At 34.8% G+C, this 9,563-nt stretch overlaps 2 long non-coding RNA genes across 2 annotated transcripts in view; both read right to left on the bottom strand.

The window, feature by feature from the left end:
* The window catches only part of LOC110267372, a 1,166-nt gene extending 1,068 nt beyond the window's left edge, over positions 1–98 (bottom strand). The window contains exon 1 of the long non-coding RNA XR_002354887.1: positions 5–98. This is a non-coding gene — a long non-coding RNA (uncharacterized LOC110267372). The remainder of the gene's footprint in view (positions 1–4) is intronic.
* Positions 4,976–6,684, bottom strand: LOC110267371. Its single transcript, XR_002354886.1, has 3 exons — positions 6,097–6,684; positions 5,237–5,665; positions 4,976–5,066 (listed from the first exon to the last, which is right to left on the bottom strand). It is a non-coding gene; the product is annotated as an uncharacterized LOC110267371 (long non-coding RNA).

Here is a 9,563-nt window from a genome sequence, read left to right as displayed (position 1 = left end):
AAACCTCTATGAAATAGATTAGGACATATTATGTAACTTGTGTGGATAGATTTAAAGAGCCAATTAGTAGAATTTGGTTTACTTCTAATGAATGAGTAGTTTTACATTTTTACTGTTGGGCAAAACCTCCAACAATATGGAATGCTCATGATCCGAGAAGATTTTGACGATAATCCAGTGAGAAAACATAAAATAAGAAGGTATTACATCAAATTCAAAATTCTAAAGTTTTAAATTAATGAAAATTTTTCACTCTTCCTTATTTTTTTTGAGATGAGACTAACTTCATACATTCTCACACTTACAACATTAACATTTATTACTTGAGAAACGACGGATAAAATATAAACTAATTATACAATTACTCAACTAATATTATATGGCCAATGAGACATATCTTAAATGACATAGTCTCTCCATACTCTCTGAGGTGCGATTGGACTTTTCAAACACAAAAATATTTATGGCTGCGTTTGGTTCTGAGAATATGATAAGACAAGATACTGATAATAAGATACAAAGAATAGAAATATAAAAATTAATATTTTTATATTTTGTTTGATAATAAATTAGAAGACATTATGCAACTCTAATTTATTTTCAATTTTTTTATTCAAAAAATTTGAGAAAAAAATATAATAATAAAAAATATAATAAGAATAATGAAAGAAAAATAAAAAATAAATTGTATTTCTTATTAGTATCTTAGTGTTATTTCTATTAGAATAAACACAAAATACACTAATTCAGTATTTCTAAACACAATGTCTTATGTGTCAAACACAATTTTTTGTGTCTCTGTATCTCATGTCTGTAAACAAATGCGACCTATGTGTTTTTGTTGGTACTTTTAACTCTTTACGCGTTTATTTAATTAGATTTATGCGTTTAAATAATTTTTAAATAATTAGTTTAAAAATTAATATTTTTGTTATTGGCCCAATAAGGATAAATAGTGAAAACTAGCCTATAGATTACCCTAAATTCAAAAATTCCAATTCACTTATCTCACAAAACCAACCATCCAACCCTAATTACAACCCTTTTTTTTTTACCCCAAATCCTCTTTCTCCCAAAACAGCACCCACCCACTGCCTTCTCTACCGAACATCCAACCTCATTGGAGTGTAGGTTCCACCTCAGTCACCCCGCCTCTCTTGTATGTATGTGTTGTAACATCCTAATATACAAATCCTTATACTTGAGTCATAAGTCAACGATATTATGGTGGTACGACTCAAGGTGGAATAATAGTAAGCATGTGTGTGTGTGTGTGTGTGTGTGTGTGTGTTTAAATGAAAGAATTAGTAAACGAGAAGTTTGAAAAGGAATAAAATAAAATTGTGAATGAAAAACACTCTTGTATATAAATAACAGACGAAAGATAAAACGTGTTTTGGAAAGTGACGGAGAAAAAATGTCGGTAAAGAATTTTCACAAAAATATCGCATTGCAAGTATAGATCTAAACCGATAATGAATCCTCGGTCAACGTTTAAATTGTTTGTCACAAGTACAAACCCAATAAAATAACCGAAGTATTCAAACATCGGGTCGTCTCTCAAGAAATTGCAGGGAAGTGTAGTTTATTATTGGCTATGAGGTATATTTTGGGATTTTTGTAATAAGAAACAAGAAAGTAAAATGGTAAGAAAATAAACTAATAACTAAGAAACCTCTTAGCAAGGAAAGAGAATTATAAGTCCTATCCTCATTATCATCGTCAATTGTGATGGTAAATGTAAATTGCTTTCACTTAGTTATCCTCTAACAAATGAAGGAAAGTCAAGCGAGCAAAATCGACTTAAGTTCACAAGTCCTAATCAAAGACTAGATTTAGTGAGGCTCAAGCCAACTAGCAACTTTCAATCACCAATCAACAAAAGAATTTTGATAACTCAAGAGTCTCTAATTAATCAATCCAAGTCAAGAACAAAAAATCTAAATTAAAATCCATCCAAGCATTTTATCAAACACTTGAAAGGCATAAAATAAAACATTGAAAATTGATAAGACATAGGAAATTCTAAGACTAACCAAAGCAAAGAAATAACAATCACAAAGCAATTGAACAATAAAAAATATGAAACATAAATTGCATTAATGAAAATTGAGAGTAACAAATGAACTCATAAACTAAATTAGCAAAATAAAGGAATCAATAAGAGAAGTAAATAACTAAAGTCTAGAACAAATAAAAGTAAGAGAAAATTAAATTAAATACGACTGAAACCTAAACCTAAAGAGAAATTGAAAGAAGGAACCCTAAACCTAGAGAGAGGAGAGAGCCTCTCTCTCTAGAATTCTACATCTAAACCTAACTAATGTGAAAAGTGAAAAGTGAATGATTGATTCTGCTCCACTCCCCGGCCTCTAGTCTGTATTTTCGGGCCTGAGACTGGGTCAAAAGCAGCCCAGAAATCGCCCCCAGCGTTTTCTCGTAACTGGGGCACGTGATGCTTGTCACACGTATGCATCAGCCACGCGTACGCGTCAATAAATATTGAATTGGCCACGCATACGCATCATCCATGCGTGCACGTCATTTGTCTGCTGCACCAGTCACGCGTACGCGTCGTCCATGCGTGCGTGTCGATATCAGCTTCTCAAATTCCAAAATTCTTGTGTTCCTTCCACTTTTGCATGCTTCCTTTCCATCCTCTAAGCCATTCTTGCCCTATAAAACCTGAAAACACTTAACAAACACATCATAACATCTAATGGTAATAAAAGATGATTAAAAATTACTAATTTAAAGGCCTAAGAAGCATGTTTTCAATCATAGCACAAAATTAGGAAGGAAACTTAAAAACATGCAATTTACATGAATATGTGTGAGAATAATTGACAAAATCCACTCAATTCAATATAAAATAAACCATAAAATAGTGGTTTATTAGAAAGCGATAAGAATAAGATAAGGACAAGATGTATATATATATATACACACAACTAGAAAATGGATTAATACAGACAGATTTAGTCTTTATTACAGACGAATTTTTAGTTACCGACGGATTTTGTCCCTTTGTAAAAGCCCCGTCGGAAATTATTTACCGACGGATTTTTTTCCGTCGAAAAATTACAGACGGATTTTTACCAGTTACCGACGGATTTTTCCTCTGTAAATTTTTTATCCATTTCCCAAAGGCGACAAAATTTTTGACGAATTTTTCGTTTGTAATTACAGACAGATTTTCCGACGGATTTTCTATCTGTAATTATAGACGGATTTTCAGACGGATTTTCCGTCTGTAATTATAGACGGATTTTCCGACAGATTTTTCATTTGTAATTACAGACGGATTTTCTGTCTGTAATTTGAACCTTGGAAAATCATCTCATACTATGATTACAGACAGAAAATCCGTCTGTAAATCCGTCGGTAAAGTAAAATAGAAATTTTTTAAAATTTTTCCATTGCAAAATGAATACTTTAGGTTTATTTTTTAAATTTCCTCCATCAAACACACTGTAAATTGAAAAAAAAGAGGCCAAAAATCATATAGATAAACATAATATTCATTACATGATACCTATAAAATTGGATGTTATTTTTCAACATCATTGGCCAATATCTCACTATCTCAATAAAAAGATACCGTGATGCTTCCCTTTTTGGCACAAGAAATTCTGGCACAAAGAAAATCTAATGGCTTATTCAACCAGAAAAAGAATATATTTCAAGGTACCTAATTACTTTCATGGCTTATAAGGCAACTCGCGAAATCTTAAAAACCAGATCCTTGTGACATTGATTAATGGAAATACTGAGATAATATTCTATATATTCTATTTATTTTAATCAGCAAAGGGAAGAAAAAAAAGTTTGTATTGACACAGCTCTCTTCTTTATTTATAGAGTTTGCTGATATAAAAGCTGTCACAAATCAGAGTTTCAAAAATTCATCCTTCTAAATGGTCTTCACACACACATCACAACTATACTAATATTTGGCAATTGAATTTGCCTTTCAATTGAAGGGCGCAATATAGATTTACCTCAATAAGGACCTTTGCCTTCTTTGATTTAAGATCAATAGAATCCTTTTAAGAAGGTATATGAACATCAGTAACAAATATTGTTAGGCTATAAGAAAGAAATATTTTTGTATAAACAACAGCAATTATAAACAACAGCAAATCTCATCTTCCAAGTTCTTCACATTAAGCTGTGATTCAAACATTTTGGTTTCATGAACATCTTTATAAAATTCAGTTACAACGATCCTTATCTCATAATGTGAGGTCGGCTACATAGATTATATGGCACTATATTGCTACGTCGAATTCAGTGACAACAGTCTGAGTGTAAAAAGTACAAAGTTAACACACCTGTAGCTCCTTAACATAGGATTGATAATCAAAAGGTAAGAACTCCTCATCTGCTAGCCATAATGCTACTAGACCCCAAACACTTGCAACTGTTTTCCACAACAGAACCAATTGTCATTCAAGTGAATTAAGTATATGTAGTTATAGTTTCTCTTGTGGTTTCTATAGTTCCTTCACCTATTCTTTCGCATAACGTATGAAATGACATAGATCCTGTTACCACTTGTTAGGATTTGATTCGATTTAATGCGGAGAAAAATTCTCGTATCAAATAAGGTCATGAAGTGTCAAACATGATAACAGAACTTTCCCATTTGTAACACTATGTGTATATATTGTGAATATACTAATTGCAGAAAAGTTAACATATTTTAACCTGTAGTTGTATATGTAATTATTAAATTCTTAACTCTTCAAGAAACATTTTGATATCATTAGAGTTAACTGAGATGGAGTTTAATGTGACATAAACTGAAAAAGGAAATTGAATGCCACCAACCTGCAACATGCCTATGAAACATAGGATCTCCAAATTTTTGCATCCAGATGAAATCATCATATAGTGAGTGGTATACTGGATAATCTACAGAAAGAGTATTATTAATGCATCTGAATCTTAGTGATTAAATTAATGTGTTATGTACCTCCTCCAAAGGCTATATCAATTGATGGAATTCCCACATGCTTCACAAAAGGTTTATAATCTGATCCTCCACCACCTAATCTTCCAATCTTTCCATGTAAAGAAATAGTTCATGATTATATATAGATGTTCAAGTTATGCTACTATTTTAAAGTTCAATCAATCACATACTGATCACTGGCCAATTTGTTGAAACTAAAAGCATAGTAAATTGCATGCTTCTACTTTACTAATTTTTTGACAGTTGCAATATGCTTACCAAAGGAGAGGTGCCAGAACTAGTCCAAGCTTCATAAAGGCTCTGTGATGAGTTATCTGAGTCTGTGACCTAAATAAGAGTCAATATTTAACAATAGTTCCAGGTGCAAATTTCTACGGATCAGTGGCTCCAATTAGTTTTTGGCCATAAGTTATGACTCCTTCTCCTTCCCAAACCTGTTTCATGAATTCAAGGGAAAATCATACTAGTCTAGAAACAATAACAGGGCCAGAGCTTATATGACAGAGCTTAATTGAAGATGGTGACAGGATAATTTTGACTAACCAAAAATGCAGTCTCATTATACGACCTTAGAATAGTAATCACAGCCAAATCAACGATCATCAATGACTCCAGGAGCCTCCAATTTTCTAGATTCAGGCCAAATCAAATGTAGAATTTTCACTACTCAGCAACAATTCAGCAAAGCTAGCAGTAAAAAATTCAATAATTACATATCTCCAATTTTAGAATTCAGATTCAGAATATAAAATTGCAAAATTAAAGTCTACAACAGCAAAAGCTTCAAAATCAGCAAGGAATCCAAAACTTACAGAAGTTGTTCACATCAAAGGAGAAGAAGGAGACTCATCAGATTTTAATTTTACATTTTAACCTCAACAACAAACAAAATCAACAGAGCTGGCAGATCGAGCAATAATTCAGCATTCATCTTTGTCTATTTATGCAAAAAATGAAGAAGAAGCAACATATTTGGCTGAAGAAGAAGAATTAGCTTTCAATTTTGAATTCAACCAGTATAATCAAGAGCAATTTCAGTTCGAGTAGGATTCCAAAATTCAATTCGAAAACTGCAATCAAAATTAGCTCTCATTCCAGAACACACAAGAGAAGAACACCTGGATCTATATTTGGTGCATTTGGAGGAAACGGATCGGGCCGAGCTAAGGAGGAAGTTGCCATCCAGGACGGCGGAGTAGCAGCGGAGGGGTTGAATCGTCCACCGCCAAAGCCACCTTACTCGTTTACAAAGGCTGTGGTTGGCTGGGCGACAGCCAGCGGCGCCATCGCAAAGTTGGAGGGAGATGACACCGTGCATGAATGAGGCGGATGGGCCTAGAGCGGTGAGAACGATGACGACGCGACTACCTCCGCGACCACCAGAGGCAGAGATCTTCCCTGAAGGATGAGTGCAGTGATTCCTGAACCGGTGGATGAGGATAACCAGCGAATGGCCGTTGCTGAGGTCAGTGATGAGATTGTGCGACGCAAGCGGCGGCAGCAGCGGTGTAAGAAGCTCGTGGATGGTGAGAGAGCGTGGATGGAGAGAGGAAGAAGCTCTTCACTAGCGTGGAGGGTGAATGGAGCTCGAGAGACTAGGGTGTAAGTTAGGGTTAGCTCAATGTTTTCGACAGAAAATTTTAAATTACAGACGGATTTTTCCGTCTGTAATAATTTAATAAAACGCAGCATTTTGTTTATTTAATTACAGATAGAAAATTCGTCTGTAACTATTTTCTATGAAAAAAATTAATTTTACCGACAGAATTATCGACGGATTTTATTTTTTGTCTGTAATTTATGCTAATTCATTTTTTTTGTTTTCCAACAAAAAAAAATCCCTCTGAAATTCCGTCTATATTTCCGTGGGATAAAATCCGTCGAAAATATCCGTCTGTAATAACTAGTTTTCTAGTCTGTGAAGTTTAAGCCGGTTAGGGTACAGAAATTTAAGACTAGATTGACAATAGTATTTTTTATCTCTCCCAAAGATACATTATTGTCTCTACAAGAAAGCTGCAAATTAAAAATTTACATGATTCATATTGAAGGTTTTCAAAATAAAATGGAGAGATCCTAAAAGTACAAAATAGAATCAAATAAACTTCGCGCCTTCCAGACGAATCTAGCTCACTATTGAGCACCAGGACCTGCATCTGAAAAACAAAGAATATATATACGAAATGAGAACCCCCGATCCATGGGTTCCCAATACGGTAAAAGTACCAAATAAATACAATGCACGATAACATAAATTCTCTAAGCATCTGATCTTAAACTTCTTACCTCGTCATATCCATCCTAAGTTCTCACTAATCCATAACTTGGCAACTATTATAGAGGATTCTAATTCTAACCCAATAGCTAACCCGGGCACAGTCTCTCCGTTGCGCATTAATACCGTTAGAGGGGATCCGTGCCCTGTCACTATTAGAGGGTATCTGTGCACTATCACCAGTAGAGGATATCCGTGCACTGTCACCATTAGAGGGTATATGTGCCCTGTCACCATTAGAGGGTATATGTGCCATGTCACTATTAGAGGGTACATGTGCCCTGTCACCATTAGAGGGTATCCGTCTCTTGTCACTATTAGAGGGTATATGTGCCTTGTCACTATCCGTGCCCTGTCACCATTAGAGGGTATCAATGCCCTGCCACCCTTTCAACCAGAGAGAAAAATGCGAGCATACTCACATTCAACATTTTCTATCATGATTCATTTACCACATTCATTCATTAATCATATATGCATCTCCGGCATACTCGCCACATTTTCACGCTTCCTCAATTAATCATAATCATTTAATCATCAATCCATCTCTAACTCGATTGAAATTTATTATTATTATTATTATTATTATTATTATTATTATTATTATTATTATTACATTAGTTCGGTCAACACTTCACAAGCCTGAATTCGCCACTACACAATCATAATTTATTACTCCGCAACTTGCTTGACTCCCAAGTCACTCCCCTTTCATAGTTCGGCCCCCCTTCACTATCATTACAACTTAATCCTAGGGTCTTACAGAATAAAAATAGAGGTTTAGAGGTTCAAAAGAATGTTTAAAACACTAAAATCTCATTTGCTGAAAAATAGGGGCCCGCGTACGCAGACCATATCACGCGTACGCGGAAATACATTTTCCTTTAGCTCGCATACACATCCCTTGTCTGCATACGCAAGTGTAGTGGACATCAGCAAACGTGCGTGTACGCAGTCGTGTCCCTGTGTACGCGGGTGCCCTTTTTAGACCATGATGCGTATGCGGAGCCTGCTCACGTATGTATGTACACCAAACAGATACGCATAGCCTCGTATATAGAGACACGCGTACGCAGGTAAGAATTTCCATTTTTGCACTTTGAACTTTCTACACACATAACTTCTTTGTTTCAAAATATTTTTTATCCGTTCTTCGAATGGTGTAAACTTCACAGACCCAATTTTCATACAAAATAAATTTGAAAGAGTTTGGGGATCCGAAAGCTAAGTTATGGTTCGCTGAATTTTGGCCAAAAATCATATTTTTCAAAATCTTCCAAACCTCTATTTTCACAAAACATAACTCATTAGCCACATCAATACAACTAATCCCTGTACCAAAACATACCAAACACAGCCATCACTGCCCACATTCTACCACAACCAACCTCACCTCAATGTAAATCACTTCAATAATCAACAAAACCTCATGTTCAAATATTTATATATTACTATCATTCGTTCAATTCATCATCTCATCAAATCACCAATCATCAACCATCACTTACCGTTCTTACCTCTTTCCAGCCTCCGACCCAAATTCATGGTCTCCGACCCAATATTTCATCAAATAAACTCATAACCACATAATTCACTATCCAATACCAATTTTAATCCACACATCAACTATGCAAAATTTCACAATCCTTATTTAATATCAATATCATACATATCAACATCAATCTTTACCATACATCCATTACACATATAATACCAATCAATCATACCATTCAAGCTTAATCCTAGGGGAACCTAACCTAGGAATTCACATCATATCACACGGTACTTAAATGAAACTTAAACCGTACCTCTTGGAGCTAAAACAATAGAGCTTCTACTTGTAAGTCTCCACCAATCCTTAGCTCCAAGCCTCACCAAAGCTCCACAAGCAATATCAATACTTTAACATAACCAATTTTCACACTTTTAATCAATCTAGGGTTCATAAAATTGATAAATCAAAGAGGAAAAAGCTTCTCTTACCTCAACCTACTCGAAATTGGGGTGAAACCCACTTATAATCCATGCTAGTGTACCCCTAAACAATCAAAATCACAATAATTCAACAACCCTAAAACCAAAAATGCAAATTTCAAAGGAAAAGAAAAAATGGGCAAAATTCTGAAAGTTCCTTATCACAAGGCTTAGATATAATCAAAGAGGATAAGGAGAGCTATGCGAGGCTGTAAACGGCTCGTCAATCGGAGCTCCGAATCAAAAGTTATGGGCGAAACAAGATTGGGGTGAATAGTGAAACCCCAACTCTTCTCTCTTGCTCCTCCACGGCTCTCTCTCTCTCTTTCTCTCTCT

The sequence above is a fragment of the Arachis ipaensis genome, chromosome B09 (assembly GCF_000816755.2).
Source record: "Arachis ipaensis cultivar K30076 chromosome B09, Araip1.1, whole genome shotgun sequence".
NCBI lineage: Eukaryota > Viridiplantae > Streptophyta > Magnoliopsida > Fabales > Fabaceae > Arachis > Arachis ipaensis.
The sequence above is the reverse complement of the archived record's forward strand: the minus strand, read 5'-3'. Positions and strand labels throughout refer to the sequence as shown.